Source organism: Scyliorhinus torazame, chromosome 21 (genome assembly GCF_047496885.1).
Source record: "Scyliorhinus torazame isolate Kashiwa2021f chromosome 21, sScyTor2.1, whole genome shotgun sequence".
In the NCBI taxonomy this organism is placed as follows: Eukaryota; Metazoa; Chordata; class Chondrichthyes; order Carcharhiniformes; family Scyliorhinidae; genus Scyliorhinus; species Scyliorhinus torazame.
Window position 1 is genome coordinate 6,954,323 of NC_092727.1, and position 17,968 is coordinate 6,972,290.

Genomic DNA, 17,968 nt, shown 5'->3' on the forward strand with positions numbered 1-17,968 from the left:
CAAGCTCCCCTACAAACCACTCACCATCCTGTTTGGAACGGTACTGCTGTTCAGAGCCGCTGGGTCAAAGTACTGGAACACCCTCCCTTCTTTTTTATTCATTCTTGGGTTGCGTTGTTCATCCCTAATTGCCCTTGAGGGGGCAGTAAAGAGTCACCCACGTTGCTGTGGGACTGGCGTCACATGTAGGGCAGGTAAGGGCGGCAGATTTCCTTCCCAAAAGGACATTAGCAAACCAGATGGGTTTTTACAACCAGCAACATGGTCACCATTCAACTTTTAATTCCACATTTTTATTGAATTCAAATTTCACCATCTGCAGTGGAGGGATTCGAAGCTGGGAACCCCAGAGCATTACTCTGGGTCTCTGGTTTACTAGTCCAGTGACAATACCACTATGCCACCACCTCCCCCAACAGGACCATGAGTGTAACTACACCACATGGACAGCACCACCACCACCTTCTCAATGCCAATTAATTGGCAATAAATTCTGGCCCAGCCCACATTCCCTTGGAAAGAATTTTTAAAATCCACAGGAGGAGAGGTTGAAATGGCAGGTGCCTAACAAGCAATGTCTTTCTGATACCTCAACGCTTAGGGCAGCACGGTAGCATTGTGGATAGCACAATTGCTTCACAGCTCCAGAGTCCCAGGTTCGATTCCGGCTTGGGTCACTGTCTGTGCGGAGTCTGCACATCCTCCCCGTGTCTGCGTGGGTTTCCTCCCACAGTCCAAAGATGTGCAGGTTAGGTGGATTGGCCATGATAAATTGCCCTTAGTGTCCAAAATTGCCCTTAGTGTTGGGTGGGGTTATTGGGTTATGGGGATAGGGTGGAGGTGTTGACCTTGGGTAGGGTACTCTTTCCAAGAGCTAGTGCAGACTCGATGGGCTGAATGGCCTCCTTCTGCACTGTAAATTCTATGATAATCAACACAACCAACAGATATTATTATATTATTTTTTGACCAAGGTGTAGGATTGTATTGAATAGAGAGTTTTCTTTCCACCTGACTGAAAAACTAATTTGTATAAAACAGGCTATCGTTGACCACGGTGGGTTTGAGCTCAAAAAATAAATGGACAGAATTCAAATTCTGTGGGGAGTGGCAAACAAAGCCATCCATCCCGCTCGGCCACGGGACACATCGGGAAAACCCCCCCACGGGACACATCGGGAAACCCCCCACGACACATCGGGAAACCCCCCCGACAGCCGACATCATGCAATTCGGCACAACCTCCCACCAGCTTCTGCAACGGAAAACACTCCCGGCTTGGGCACTGCCGCGGTGGGACTTAGTCTCAGTGTGGGAAATTCACCCATCACCATAGCCCCCTGTGTGTGTCCAGTTAATTCAGGTGCGTGTAAGGACAGAGAGAAGGTAGAGCCCAGAAACCAAAAAAAAACAATTAACTCCAGCCATACACAGGAGATGATTTGTCCATTAAAGTGATTTCCAACAATCCGTATGCAGCCAAGTAGCTGTGCCAATTATCTCAGTTTGTAAACCAATGTGATGTCACTACGGCGCCAGTCAGATGTCCACATCAGTCCCACAGCTCCCGTACCACATCAGATAACGGCTCTGAGAGCTTCTTTTCTCTTACTTTTGAAACTTGCAATGAGAGAGGAAAGATAAAACAGAATTAGTGATGTAAAAACGGAACAAATCAAGACTTTCTCTGGGTATTGTGGAAGAAACATCACTGAATTCCAAATAAACTCTGGCTCTCGATGCGGCAAACTTGTCTCATAGAAATTCATCCATTAAAATAAACTAATTAAATTGTGAGTTCAAATCCCATTACCCAGCCTTGAGTCCATAATCCAAGCTAACAGCCCAAGAGCAATAATGAAGGAGTGCGGCACTGTCAGAGGGTCAGTACTGAGGGAGTGCCGCACTGTCAGAGGGTCAGTACTGAGGGGGTGCCGCACTGTCACAGGGTCAGTACTGAGGGAGTGCTGCACTGTCAGAGGGTCAGTACTGAGGGAGTGCTGCACTGTCAGAGGGTCAGTACTGAGGGAGTGCCGCACTGTCAGAGGGTCAGTACTGAGGGAGTGCTGCACTGTCACAGGGTCAGTACTGAGGGAGTGCTGCACTGTCACAGGGTCAGTACTGAGGGAGCGCCGCACTGTCAGGGGGTCAGTACTGAGGGAGTGCTGCATTGTCAGAGGGTCAGTACTGAGGGAGTGCTGCACTGTCAGAGGGTCAGTACTGAGGGAGCGCCGCACTGTCAGGGGGTCAGTACTGAGGGAGTGCTGCATTGTCAGAGGGTCAGTACTGAGGGAGTGCTGCACTGTCAGAGGGTCAGTACTGAGGGAGTGCCGCACTGCCAGAGAGTCAGTACTGAGGGAGTGATGCACTGTCACAGGGTCAGTACTGAGGGAGTGCCGCACTGTCAGAGGGTCAGTACTGAGGGAGTGCTGCATTGTCAGAGGGTCAGTACTGAGGGAGTGCTGCACTGTCAAAGGGTCAGTACTGAGGGAGTGCTGCACCGACTGCCAGTCAGTACTGAAGGAGTGCTGCACTGTCAGAGGGTCAGTACTGAGGGAGTGCCACACTGTCAGAGGGTCAGTACTGAGGGAGTGCCGTACTGTCAGAGGATCAGTACTGGGCGAATGCTGCACTGTCAAAGGGTCAGTACTGAGGGGGTGCCTCACTGTCAGAAGGTCAGTACTGAGGGAGTGCTGCACTGTCAGAGGGTCAGTACTGAAGGAGTGATGCACTTTCAGAGGGTCAGTACTGAGGGAGTGGTGCACTGTCAGAGGATCAATACTGAGGGCATGCTGCACTGTCAGAGGGTCAGTACTGAGGGAGTGCTGCATTGTCAGAGGGTCAGTACCGAGGGAGTGCTGCACTGTCAGAGGGTCAGTACTGAGGGAGTGCTGCACTGTCAGAGGATCAGTACTGAAGGAGTGCTGCACTTTCAGAGGGTCAGTACTGAGGGAGTGGTGCACTGTCAGAGGATCAGTACTGAGGACATGCTGCACTGTCAGAGGGTCAGTACTGAGGGAGTGCTGCATTGTCAGAGGATCAGTACTGAGGGAGTGCTGCACTGTCAGAGGGTCAGTACTGAGGGAGTGCTGCATTGTCAGAGGGTTAGTAATGAGGGAGAGCTGCACTGTCAGAGGGTCAGTACTGAAGGAGTGCTGCACTGTTAGAGGGTCAGTACTGAAGGAGTGCTGCACTAGCAGAGGGTCAGTACTGAGGAAGTGCTGCACTGTCAGAGGGTCAGTACTGAGGGAGTGCCGTACTGTCAGAGGATCAGTACTGGCGAGCGCTGCACTGTCAAAGGGTCAGTACTGAGGGGGTGCCTCACTGTCAGAAGGTCAGTACTGAGGGAGTGCTGCACTGTCAGAGGGTCAGTACTGAAGGAGTGATGCACTTTCAGAGGGTCAGTACTGAGGGAGTGGTGCACTGTCAGAGGATCAGTACTGAGGACATGCTGCACTGTCAGAGGGTCAGTACCGAGGGAGTGCTGCACTGTCAGAGGGTCAGTACTGACGGAGTGCTGCACTGTCAGAGGATCAGTACTGGAGGAGTGCTGCACTTTCAGAGGGTCAGTACTGAGGGAGTGGTGCACTGTCAGAGGATCAGTACTGAGGGCATGCTGCACTGTCAGAGGGTCAGCACTGAGGGAGTGCTGCATTGTCAGAGGGTCAGTACTGAGGGAGTGCTGCACTGTCAGAGGGTCAGTACTGAAGGAGTGCTGCACTGTTAGAGGGTCAGTACTGAAGGAGTGCTGCACTAGCAGAGGGTCAGTACTGAGGGAGTGCTGCACTGTCAGAGGATCAGTACTGAGGGAGTGCTGCACTGTCAGAGGGTCGGTACTGAGGGAGTTCTGCACTGTCAGAGGATTAGTACTGAGGCCATGCTGCACTGTCAGAGGGTCAGTACTGAGGGAGTGCCACACTGTCAGAGGGTCAGTACTGAGGGAGTGCCGTACTGTCAGAGGATCAGTACTGGGCTAGTGCTGCACTGTCAGAGGGTCAGTACTGAGGGGGTGCCTCACTGTCAGAAGGTCAGTACTGAGGGAGTGCTGCACTGTCAGAGGGTCAGTACTGAGGGAGTGCTGCATTGTCAGAGGGTCAGTACTGAGGGAGAGCTGCACTGTCAGGGGGTTAGTACTGAAGGAGTGCTGCACTGTCAGAGAGTGAGTACTGAGGGCGTGCCGCACTGTCAGAGGGTCAGTACGAAGGAGTGCTGCACTGTCAGAGGGTCAGTACTGAGGGCATGCTGCACTGTCAAGGGTCAGTACTGAGGGAGTGCTGCATTGTCAGAGGGTCAGTACCGAGGGAGAGCTGCACTGTCAGAGGGTCAGTACTGAGGAGTGCTGCACTGTCAGAGGGTCAGTACTGAGGGAGTGCTGCATTGTCAGAGGGTTAGTACTGAGGGAGAGCTGCACTGTCAGAGGGTCAGTACTGAGGGAGAGCTGCACTGTCAGCGGGTTAGTACTGAGGGGGGGCTGCACTGTCAGAGGGTCAGTACTGAGGGAGTGCCGCACTGTCAGAGGGTCAGTACTAAGGGAGTGCTGCACTGTCAGAGGATCAGTACTGAGGGAGTGCCGCACTGTCAGAGGGTCGGTACTGAGGAAGTGCTGCACTGTCAGAGGGTCGGTACTGAGGGAGTGCCACACTGTCAGAGGGTCAGTACTGAGGGAGTGCCGCACTGTCAGAGGGTCAGTACTGAGGGAGTGCCGCACTGTCAGAGGGTCAGTACTGAGGGAGTGCCGCACTGTCAGAGGGTCAGTACTGAGGGAGTGCTGCACTGTCAGAGAGGCAGTACAACAGGAGTCTTGCACTGTGGAAGGTGCCATCTTTTAGAAAATATGTTAAACCGAGGCCTCCCTTAGTACTGCCCTCTTGTGTGGATGTACAAGATCCAGTGACACTATTTTGAAGAAAAGGTGAGGAATCTTCTCTGCTCTCTTGGCCAACATTTATTCCCCCAAACAGCAGATGAAGTTGCTTGTGGAATCTTGCTGTTCAGAAATTGCCGACTGCATTTTTTAATTTTGCAATAGTGAATACACTTGTCAAGTACTTCATTGGCTGTCAAATGCTTTGGGACATCCCAAGGTCTTTAAGGACAACTTATAAACATATGCCCTTTCTTTTCCTCATATCTATTGTTCTCGACGCTACCTAGTTCCACTATTCATCAGTCTGGTAGGGGACTCAATCTAATGGGTGAGCAGCCTGTGGGGAGATACGTTAGGGTGACACTCCCAACTGTCCCTCGTTCACTCTGTGCAAAGTATCAGCTGGTTTCCCCTCAGTCTTCCAGCTTTCCCACTCACCCAGCCCTCGATCAAGAAATGCCATGAGTTTAATCACACGTTCTGGCCTTGACACTTGCGTTTGAAACTGGCTTGCATCTCACTGACTTGCAACAAAACCCTGGGAAACTGTCAGGTTTGAACAAGCTGTAAAATTCCTGTGTAAATCTAAGACGCACATGGAGGTGCTAAACCGAAAGCATTCTGTTCTGGCCTCAACAAATTAACTCTCCGGTGGACAACTGCAGCAGTCCGTACAGCCCAGAAATATCAACTGGCCTTGGAGAGTCAACTGGCTTCATCAAGGAGAAGGTGGGGTTTGCGAAAACATCCTTCGGACCAAGTGGGCACCGGAAGACAGGGAAATATCTTTACCTTCCTTCTCCTAACTGGTTACTTTTCCTGATTAACCTCAGTGCCTCACCAACCCAGCCAGAAGACACACCTGTGTGAAGTTCAGATGAGCAGTATCGGGCTCTGCTGTGATGTATTCCATGGTGGATTCGGCTGACGAATAAAAACTCAACCTTGCAGAGTAATGCCCTCGGTAAGATCCTAGAGGGTGACTTTAGCCTCTGGAACCAGCCTCAGTCAGGAGAGCAGTAGGGAATTATTGACTTGTTCAAACACAAACCCCTGAACCCGGAAGGGTTAAAAGAGGGAACAAGTGCTCAAATCTCACTGAACCAGAAACAATTGTGTGATATTAATGAGCACTGGCCTTTCATTCCAAGGTCCAGGTTTAGCACAATGGCTTAACCACTCAGACAGAGGGGAGACCAGGCTATTGAGCCAGTTGTTGCGTTTTTAATATTTTAATCCCTTTCCAGCATCACTCTCATTAACCTTTTGAGTGCCAAATCTATTTCACCAATTTAGAATTATGTGTGCTCCCTTCAGTGACCTTAGCTTGAAGGTGATGTCTTGCCATCAATAATCCTAAACCCTTGCAATTCCCCAGTCCTTAAAGAGACAACAACCTACATTTATATAGTATTTTTCACATGGTAAAAGTTTTTACATGGCGACGCGGTAGCACAGCGGTTAGCACTGTTGCTTCACAGCGCCAGGAACCCGGGTTCGATTCCCGGGTTTCCTCCGGGTGCTCCGGTTTCCTCCCACAAGTCCCGACAGACGTGCTTGTTAGGTGGATTGGACATTTTGAATTCTCCCTCTGTGTACCCGAACAGGTGCCGGAATGTGGCGACTAGGGGATTTTCACAGTAACTTCATTGCAGTGTTAATGTAAGCCTACTTGTGACAATAAAGATTATGAAAAATAAATAAATAAAGCACCCAAGTTAATTCACAATTCATTGAAGAACATTTTTGTCTTTCTCAACACACATTATAATGATGTAAATTGTGGTATTGTTGATATTAGCAACATTACATTAGCCATAAGAGGGAGTCTGGGCTAAGTCCTCTGTTATTTTTGTGTTTGATTGGATGAGGAGATACCAAATTGTTAGAAGAATCAGCTAGATTTGTGAAGATAGAAATAATCTTATATTCATCAGCTCACTGTTTCCGTCTTGCTGGCTGCTTGTCCTTCATCGAGGCCCAGCCAGGTGGGCGGTTTCGAGTCCATATGACTCTCCTTCAGAACTTCAGAGTTGAGGGCAGCACAATGGTGCAGTGGTTAGCACTGCTGCCTCACGGCGCCGAGGTCCCAGGTTTGATCCCAGCTCTGGGTCACTGTCCGTGCGGACTTTGCACATTCTCCCCGTGTTTGCGTGGGTTTCACCCCCACAATCCAAAGATGTGCAGGTTAGGTGGATTGGCCATGCTAAATTGCCCCTTAATTGGAAAAGAAAAATGAATTGGGCACTCTTAAAAAAAAAAAAAAAAATTCCTAAAAAGAACTTCAGAGTTCTAGGGTGGGATTCTCCGGCTGCGTGCGTCCGACCAACCAGAGAATCCCGCCTGAGGTCAATGGACTTCTCCATTGTCCGCGGCTCGCCTGTGCCGTTCTTGTGACAGGCGGGGCAGAAGAATCCAGCCCATAGTCTCGAAACGGTAACTCTGTTTCTCTCTGCACAGATACTGCCTGCCCTGCTGAGTCGATCCAGCATTTTCTGTTTTTTTTTCCCTCAATATCAATGTCCTGTTTGCTCGAGGGTAGAGGATAGTGTGTGGTAAACATACCACTGGGATGGTGTATCAGAGGGTGATATTATGGTTTGTTAAAGCATGATTTACCATAACAGGAACGCGGAGGCATACAGCCCTTCAAGCCCAGTCCACCGTTTAGTTAGATCATGGCTGATCCACAACCCTCAATAACTTTGATAGGGTAGATCTCGAAAAAATGTTTAAACTTGTTGAGAAGTCCAAAACTGGAACCATAATCGTAAGGTAGTCAGCGATGAACCCAATACCGTAAGGTAGTCAGCGATGAACCCAATACCGTAAGGTAGTCAGCGATGAACCCAATATCGTAAGGTAGTCAGCGATGAACCCAATACCGTAAGGTAGTCAGCGATGAACTCAATATCGTGAGGTAGTCAGCGATGAACCCAATACCGTAAGGTAGTCAGCGATGAACCCAATACCGTAAGGTAGTCAGCGATGAACTCAATATCGTAAGGTAGTCAGCGATGAACCCAATACCGTAAGGTAGTCAGCGATGAACCCAATACCGTAAGGTAGTCAGCGATGAACTCAATATCGTAAGGTAGTCAGCGATGAACCCAATATCGTAAGGTAGTCAGCGATGAACTCAGTATCGTAAGGTAGTCAGCGATGAACTCAATATCGTAAGGTAGTCAGCGATGAACCCAATAGGGGAATCAGAAGTAACATCTTTAGCCAGAGAGAATGCAGCAGTAGTTGAGGCGAATGCGCATTCAGGAGAAATCTGGGTAAAGACACAAGGGACAAAGAGGAGTGGGGTAGAAGGATATGGTGATAGGGTGAGTTGGAGGAGGGTGGTGCGTGACACTCATGTGGAACAGAAATGCTGGCGCAGACACCCTGGGACAAAGAGCTCATTTGGGTGCTGCAGATCCTCTGTAATTATACAAACTGGAGTCAGCCATTCAGCTCAAAGAGGTTTGGGCGGAATGGAAAGTTGCAATTGCGCTAGTCCAGAGTAAACTGGCCCTGCAACACCGAGGAAACATTTAGATCATTACGGGGTACCAATTGCTGCACTTGCAGATCACCTTGACAAAAAGTCTAAAATATAAATGTAATCCCCCTCCCCCACTCCCCAACACCCACCTCGCAGAAACTCAATGTCATTTAGCAACCATTTCATCAAAGAATTTGCAATGCAGACTTTTCCCAGTGCAGCGTTCCTCAGCTCCCCTCCGAGGCCCCAATAAGCCACATGGAACGCGCTGATTTGTAATCTCATCTGTGAACATGATTAACTGAAAAGTCTTGGCAAAAGCTAATGGGCTTAAAAGGAATGACTGCAGTAGGTAGTGTAAATAAACAGAACTGAATTCATTGTTTGTAGAAAGGAACTGATCTCCATCAACCTTTTTTTGCAAGTTCAACCTCCCAAGCGATATGGAAATTAAATTGAAATCATGCAACAAATTTTTAATCACGGTAAACAGGAGCGAGTCAAGTCCCAGAAATGCCATTTCTATAAAGCAAATCCTGGTTTCCACCTCCTTCGTCTCCCTGCTCCAAATCGTATTCTCCGGAAGCTGACTTAGCTGGGATATATATTCTCCCAGTTTTTATTTACTCACAGTTCCTCACTCAATGGGTCGCTCTTTGTATGATCATGGGGAGCATCAGGGCCTGGTTAATTTGCAGTAAGTCACAGCTGTGCCCACTTCTAGCCTCACACAGGGCATCCTTCCAGTGGGAGTCGTAGAAAACAGGAGCAGGAGGAGGCAATTTGGCCCTTCAAGCCTCTTCCACTAATAATGACCATGGCTGATCATCAAACTCAGTAACCTGTTCCTGCTTTCCCCCCCATATCCTTCGATCTCTTTCGCCACAAGAGGTATATCTAACTTCCTGCTGAAAACATACAGAGCTGGATTCTCCGCTGTCGGGATTCTCCGTTGCGCCGGCAGCCCCGAGATTTCCCGACGGAATGGGGCTGCCCACAACGGGAAACCCCGTTGGCTGGCTGGTGAGACGGAGAATCCCGCCCACAATGTTTTCGCCACAACGGCTTTCTGTGGTAGTGAATTCCAGGTGCTCACCACTCTCTGGGTGAAGAGATTTCTCATCATCTCTGTCCTTAAAGGTCTACCCCGTATCCTTTGACTGTGACCTCTGGGGCGAAATTCTCCCGAAACGGCGCGATGTCCACCGACTGGCGCCCAAAGCGGCGCCAATCAGACGGGCATCGCGCCGCCCCAAAGGTGCGGAATGCTCCGCGTCTTTGGGGGCCGAGCCCCAACATTGAGGGGCTAGGCCGACGCCGGAGGGATTTCCGCCCCGCCAGCTGGCGGAAACGGCCTTTGTTGCCCCGCCAGCTGGAGCGGAAATGACATGTCGGGGCGGCGCATGCGCGGGAGCGTCAGCGGCCGCTGAAAGTTTCCTGCGCATGCGCAGTGGAGGAAGTCTCTTCCGCCTCCGCCATGGTGGAGACCGTGGCGGAGGCGGAAGGGAAAGAGTGCTCCCACGGCACAGGCCCGCCCGCGGATCGGTGGGCCCCGATCGCGGGCCAGGCCACCGTGGGGGCACCCCCCCCAGGGACAGATCGCCCCGCGCCCCCCCCAGGACCCTGGAGCCCGCCCACACCGCCTTGTCCCGCCGTTCAAAAGGTGGTTTAATCCACGCCTGCGGGACAGGCAATTTATCGGCGGGACTTCGGCCCATCCGGGCCGGTGAATCGAGCGGGGGGGGGGGGCCCGCCAACCGGCGCGGCCCGATTCCCGCCCCCGCCGAATATCCGGTGCCGGAGACTTCGGCAACCGGCAGGGGCGGGATTCACGGCAGCCCCCGGCGATTCTCCAACCCGGCGGGGGGTCGGAGAATGATGCCCCTGGTTCTGGACTCACCCGCCATTGGTAAAATCCTTCCTGCATCCACCCTGTGTAGTCCTGTTAGAATTTTATAGGTTTCTATGAGATTCCCCCCCCCACCCCCTCACTCATTCTTCTAAATTCCAGCGAATATGATACTAACTGATTCAATCTCTCCTCATACATCAGTCCCAGGAATCAGCCTGGTAAACCTTTGCTACGCTCCCTCTATAACAAGAACATCCTTCCCCGGATAAGGAGACCAAAATGGCACACAATATTCCACACATGGTCTCAGCAAGGCCCGGTATAATTGCAGCAAGACATCCCTGCTCCTGTACTCGAATCCTCTCGCAATGAAGGCCAACATACCATTTTTCATCTTTACTGCCTCTGCACCTACATGTTTACTTTAAGTGACTGGTGTACAAGGATACCTAGGTCTCGTTGAGCATTCCCCTCCTCAATCTATAGCCATTCAGATAATAATCTGCGTTCCTGTTTTTGCTACCTAAGTGGACAACCTCATATTTATCCACATTATGTTGCATCTGCCATTCATCTGCCCACACACTCAACTTGTCCAAATCACACTGAAGCATCTCTGCATCCTCCTCGCAGTTCACCCTCCCACCCAGCTTTATATCCTCTGCAAATTTGGAGATATTACATTTAGTTCCCTCATCTAAATCATTAATATATATTGTAAATAGCACTGATCCCTGTGATACCCACTAGCCACTGTCTGCCATTTGGAAAAATATACATTTATTCCTACTCTTTGTTCCTGGCTGCCAACCAATTTTCTATCCATCTCAATACACTACCCCCAATCCCATGCACTTTAATTTTACACACTAATCACTTACGGGGGACTTTATTGTTGCTAATGTGCCTCTGGCAGTGCGTTCCAGGCACCCGCCACACTCTGCATGAAAAATGTCCCCCCACCCCCACATCTCCCTGAAACGTTCCCCCCTCTCACCTTGAACCTGTGCCCCCTATTAATTAACACTTCCACCCTTGGAAAAAGCCTCTGGCTATCCACCCTGTCTGTGCCTCTCATAATTTTGTAGACCTGTATCAGGTCTCCCCTCAGCCTCGAAAGTCCAAACAAACCACATCACTGGCTTGTCAACTCTAGTAGTTACACCCTCAAAAATTCGAGTAGATTTGTCAGGCATTACTTTCCTTTAGTAAATCCATTATGACTCTGTCTGATCCTGTCACTAAGTGCTCTGCTATTAAATCTTTTATAATGAACTCGAGCATTTTTCCCACCATCAACGTCAGGCTGACTCTATAATTCCGTTTTCTCTCTACCTCCTTTTTTCAATAGTGGGGTTACATTTGCTACCCTCCAATCTGCAGGAACTCTTCCAGAGGCTACAGAATCTTGGAAGATGACCACCAATGCATCCACTAGTTCTCGAGCCACTTCCTGAAGTACTCTGGGATGTAGATTATCGGCCCTGGGGATTTATCAGCCTTCAATCCCAACCATTTCCCTACTCATACTCATTTCCTTCAGTTCCTTACTCTCACTAAGCCCTGTATTCCCCAACAATCCTGGTATCTTATTTGTGTCCTCTTTTGTGAAGACAGAACCAAAGTATGTATTTAGTTGGTCAGCCATTTCTTTGTCCCCCATTATAAATTCCCCTGTTTCTGACTGTAAGGGACTCACATTTATCTTCACAAATCTTTTTTTCTTCACATACCCATAGAAGATTTTACAGTCAGTTTTTGTGCTCGCTGCAAGCTTACTCTAGTACTCTATTTTCCCTTTCTTAATCAATCCTTTGCTGAATAACTATACAATTGTCAAAGTTTGAGTCTCGACAGCCAGTGGTTGAAAGATGATACTGGAGTCAATCTTTATTCAATCTTACATTTATTTACAAAGTGAAACATTACAGCATATGCCTCCTAACCCAAACGCATCCAGTGTCAGAAAGTGTCTCTTATACGTGCTTAAGTAAAACACCCTACGTATAATTGAATGCAATTGATTTACAATTAACAAGGATCAGGGACCTGATCGACTTTTATGGACATACAAATTGGGATCAGAAGTAAGACATTCGGCCCCTCAAGCCTGTTCTGTCATTCAATAAGATCATGGCCAATCTGATTGCTTCCTATCCCCTACCTTTTGACTCCCTTGTCAATCAAGAATCTACCTAATTCAGCCTTAAGGGGCCGGTTTAGCACAGTGGGCTAAACAGCTGGCTTGCATTGCAGAGCAATGCCAGGAGCGCAGGATCAATTCCCGTACCGGCCTCCCCGAACAGGCGCTGGAATATGGCGACTAGGGGCTTTTCACAGTAACTTCATTTGAAGCCTACTTGTGATAATAAGCGATTTTCATTTCATTTCAAACCTGTACATATTACGCTATATGCAGTCTTATCAATATCCTGTACAACTGTAGCAAAACATCCCTACATTTATACTCCATTCATCTTGCAACAAAGACAACATTCTATTTGCCTTCTTAATCACCTGGTGGACCTGAATAACAATGTTTTGCAATATATGTACCAAGGAACCAGGTCCCTCTGTACCTCAGATTTCTGTAATCTCCCTCCATTTAAATAATTTACTCCTTTTTTATTCTTCCTGCCAGATAAGTGCGTTTTCCCACATCATACTGAATCTACAAAATGTTTGCCCACTCACTCCTGTTGCTCTCTCCACAACTTAATTTCCTACTTAATTTTTGTGTCATCAGCAAATTTAGCAGCCATACATTCAGTCCCATTGTCCAATTAATTGAAATGAATTGTAAATTGAATCGTCAAAGCCGAAAGCCCGAGCACGGATCCCTGAGCCAACCAAAAATGACCGATTTATACCCGCGCTCTGTTTCCTGTTAGCTAACCAATCGTCTATCAATGTGGAGATATACCTCCTTCACCAAGAGCTCCTAGTTTGTAACCCTTGATGTAGCATCATCTCCAATGGTATTTGTCACACAGTGTGCTCACTCACAAAGCAACTGGTGAATTGGAAATATTTCTAAGATGTGAGGCATATGGGCGGGATTCTCCAATAATGGGGCTATGTCCCCACGGGCACAGCCCTGTGCAACATGGCGGGCGCCGCCGAAAAAGTAGGCCTCCCCCAAATCGTGTGCGCCCGCCGATCGCTGGCCCCCGATCGTGGGCCTGGCTGTCGTCGAGGCCCCCATTGGTGGCGGATCTCCCTGCCCCCCCACCAGGACAGCCACCGCAGCCGCGATTCCAAGCTCCCGCCGGGTTGTACCATGTTATAACCACTCCGGCGGGAACCTGGCCGGTTGTCCGCTGAGAATCGCCGCGGGGGCCTCTTTCAATGTCCGCGACTGGCGGCGATTCTCTGGAGGCCGGAGAATCGGGCCGAGGCGTCGCAGGTCCCAGAGAATCCCATGTCTTTGTTCAGAGTGATACAACAACAACTTGCATCTTTAAGCATTTTAAACTTAGCAAAGCATCCTACAGTGCTTTGCAGGAGCAATTAACAACCAAACCTTGGCGCAGAGTTTGCCAACAGAATACTGGGACAGGTGGTTTAAAGTTTGTTCAAACAGTTGAATTTGAAGGAGCTTAAAGGAAAAAAATGAGGCAGAGAGATTTTGGGAGAAAAGTTTAGAGCTTTGGGTTTGAATAGCTGAAGACATGATTGCCAATGGTGGAGCGATTAAAACTGGGGAGGATAAGATTGAAGGGACTCTAAGATCTCAGAGGGTGGTATGACTGGAGGAGGAGCCAGAGACAAGGAGGAGGTGAGGCTACCGAAGGATTTGAAACAAGCGATGTTGATTACTCCCTGCATAGGTAGTGTGGCTGGTGCCAAAGAACATTAACGCTGCACCTAGATGGAGGATCTTACCCGAGATAGAGGAAAGCAATATAAGGTTTCTCATCTCCTTCTCTGCTCAATTCTGCTGGCATTAATCTTGTTAATTGGACAGACTAATCAGTCTAGCGTCTGCTTCTTGCAATCGCCAAGACTGTGGTGGTCTTGTAATCTAATACTTTATCTAAGTGAGGTCTGAAGGAATAGGGGAGGGTACACAAGAGGTGGAGGAAATCAGAGATCAAAGGGTCCTACCTTCTCCTTACATCCTCAATACCTTCATCTCTTCAGCAAGGCAAGAAGGCCATAATTTCTAAGCTCACGGGTGCCGTATTGTGGGGGGTGGGGGGCAGGGGGAGAGAAGGGAGGGGGGCAGTACCCCAAAGTTACGCTGGAGAACACAGCCCCCAAGCCAGAAATTCCCAAGTATGGTTTGCCCAGAAGCACAAATTTCCCATGGGCAATTGCCCTCTGCTGGGAAACATCCAAAAGTACAAATAAAATCGCAAACCTCAGATGGTTCTGACTGGGTTACACTAAAAGTTATCTGGAAGAAAATAGGTTAAAACCTTGTCTTATTTCTGGGTAACTATTACACAGACCCACACTGACCCCCCCCCCCCCACAAACCCCCCCACCCCCCCACCCCCCACCCCCCACAGGATTGTCCCCACACTCTCGAACCCACAGGAAATTCACACCCCTGACCACTCTCCTGACATTACTTCCTTGTCCCTCCGTGACTCCCCAGGGATTACCCCCATCTCCTGACTATCCCTCCCAACGGGACTCCCCCCCCCCCCCCCCCCCCCCCCCATCCCCAAAGAACTGCAACCCCCAACAGTCAACAGGAACTCCCCAAATCACAGGATTTCCTCTTCCCCCCTCCCCTCCACGTATGTCACCCCAAGCAAGACCCGGACCGACCCGACATTCTCAGAAGCCAACCTGGCACCTCGCTACCCCCTCACCTCCCCCTCCCAGGCCCAATGTAACCCACCCAACCCCCGGTGAGGCTCCACTACACCCTCACCCCCAAATCCTCTCTATGTGCTCGATACACGTACCTTCTCCCTGGACTGTTGCTGAGGAATTATTGCTAGTATTATTGTAATGGATTTATGTTGTGTACTCATCGTGTTTTTAGTGTTTTTTCACAAGCAGCCTTGTATCTGAAAGTGGGCCCTCTAATAAAACTCAATCTTGAATTCACCACAATTTTAAAATAATACTGATTACACGGCTCGTAACGCACCAAAGAAAGCATCATTGTAACAACACTTTGAAACACATCAAATAAGAAACATCAGCGGGTATCTTCCCCGGTGACCTGATAGTTAAAGATGCAGATACTGGACCACAGAGGTAAGGAAAGTGCCTGGATTGTTTCATTGGGGGGCACTTAGCTGATTCCAGATCGGGGAACAGTTGGAATTCATCAATTGGCTTTGCCTTTCACAGGAAGGAATATAACTACCCCGCGTTTCTGCTGCTATCCACTATCCAATGACATCTACCAGAAACTGGCTTGAAAAGAAAACGTGTAATGTTCTGCTTTGTGACATTTACAACAAAAGTTTCTACTTTCATTCAGACACAAATTGCACCCAGAACTGTTTTGAGACATGCTTTTATCTTGCAATCCCAGTCAAACCCATCTCCTCATCAGTGAATACATAATCTGCCTTAAACCAGTCCACATTTGAAAACACAGTGCTGAATGCCATTTGCATTTAAAATTCCACATTAGTTTGAACAGTTTGATATTTTGCATTAAAAAGATTTCCCCCAAGAGGAATCCCTTCCCTGTGGTGTCTAAACTACTCCCTTTAAGGTGACACTGTCTCCATGAGCCATCCACATATTAAAGCCATTCATTCCACCCGTATTATTTTGCAATGTTTTGATCTTATGTAGATTTAATGATCAAAACCTGGAGCATTTGGAGAAGCAGATGGAGCAGATGGGAGGAGCTGCAGTGCCACTGCTGACGGGTAGGTGTAATTACGCTGTGACATGTTTACATAGGCACTTACCAATGGATATATTGGATATATTGGATATGGACACAAGATTTAGAATGGGAGAAAGTTGATACAAAAGACTGAGAAAAATACAACAGCAAGTAAGATTTTGCAGACAAGAAGTGCATTCTGATGTAAATTTTTTATATAGATCTTTTTGCACATCATTAACGAACCGTGATACAATCACTAATGTGATGAGTGTCCTTCAAGTGAGAGCTGGACCTGTTTTTGGCTGGGGTGGAGATCGTCTAACAAGAGGGAGACACCTGGAAATGTTCATCAGGGATGGAGGATTTCTCCCAGGACATTCTGGGTGGGACTGGGTGAGGAATCTATATAATGTGATGCACGAGCCATTGAAGTTTGTGTGGGACAGGTTGGATGGAGCAGAGAGTGCTTTTCTGTCTGTCATTTTTAGTACTCAGCAAAGCGATCATTTAAGATGTGTCAACCCAGGCAACAGGAGTTGGAATACCACTTGATCCTGTCTCCTAATTGACCAAGATTTTTCCAGTACTGATTACTGAATCAGCTAACTCAATAAACTAGAGATCCAATATGGGACTTTGTTGGTTTGTTTATGTACAGATTAAATCTGCAGCTAATTATAAGATCTAATTTTAAAAGACAAAACTTTGCAATAACTAGGATCAACGTTTACGTTTTCAACTTATTTTGCCTTTTGTTTGAAGACATGGACGTGCCTCGAGGAGTTTCTCAGCCCAACTGCACGATTGAGAGAGCTTCAACCAGATGAATTTTGTGTTAAGCAGAGCAAAGTTCGGAGTTAAATGAAATCAGAAGAATGCTACAATGTGGCATTGAGAACGAGGCGAGCTTGATTGCTGTGCCAAACTTTGCGAGATTTGTTTGGGGCCGGTCTTGCTATGTTTTCAGGGCAGTTTAAAATAAATATGCTGTAATATTCTCAATACTCCCGAATAAATTCATTCTGTCCATTGCTGGCAACACGGGACCCTGATTATACAGCAGGGTATTCTGTGATTCCAAGCATGGCTCGGTTGAGCAGTGTTTTTGAAGTCCTGCACTGAATATGTTTATCTGGAGATACAATGATTGTCACCCGGTTCCCTGATGTTCCCATGCCTAAGCTGCCAGGCCTCGATGAATGCTGGCTTTATGTGTCCTTGCTGCAGGTGCTGGGGGCATGTAATCACTAATGAATAGAGAACAGATCGAAACTCTCTCTCGGCCTGGCAGAGAGCAGGTCAGCCTTTAATCCTGTGAGAAATTTCAGTTTGTCCTGCTACCCAGCTTCGAAATTGATTTTGTTGGAGAGACAAGAAATGAAAAAGAGTTGGCATGGACACTGCTTTACATTATTATATATATACATATATATATGTCCTCAACCGAGCTGCAATTGGTTGGTCCTTGACGATGTCATAAATAACCAATCCGATGCCTTGTCATTGTCCCCCAGCAACAGCCTCTTTTTTCTAAGATCCCAGTAGTTAATGATCATCGAACAACAAAGTGCAACATATATAATTACAGATAAATGTGTTGGTAATATTACTGTATGTATATAATTTATATAAATACTAATGCATTTTATATATACATACAGGAATATTAATTATACATAAAAATATACATATATTGTATATATTAAATATACATTTATCTATACATTTATATATGTTGTACTTTGTTAGATTGTGACTGACAACAAGAACATTGGAACCAAAGGCTGTTTCTAGGGAGATAATGAGTGCGATTCACCCAAGAAATTTCAGTGTCATTTTGGGAGAGATTGGCGGGGTCTTTTGCATCGACTGCAATGGCAAGATCGCGGCCTGTATTCACCCGGCCATAGCCCCCAATGTGAGCCCCTACGTGAATCTCTCCATGAC

The 17,968-nt window shown here is 47.9% G+C and overlaps 1 long non-coding RNA gene across 1 annotated transcript in view; it reads left to right on the plus strand.

The window, feature by feature from the left end:
- LOC140398123 (uncharacterized) overlaps positions 1-17,023 on the plus strand; it is a 183,420-nt gene extending 166,397 nt beyond the window's left edge. The window contains exons 2-3 of the long non-coding RNA XR_011937415.1: positions 15,982-16,058; positions 16,784-17,023. This is a non-coding gene — a long non-coding RNA (uncharacterized lncRNA). The remainder of the gene's footprint in view (positions 1-15,981; positions 16,059-16,783) is intronic.
- Positions 17,024-17,968: the final 945 nt, after the last annotated feature.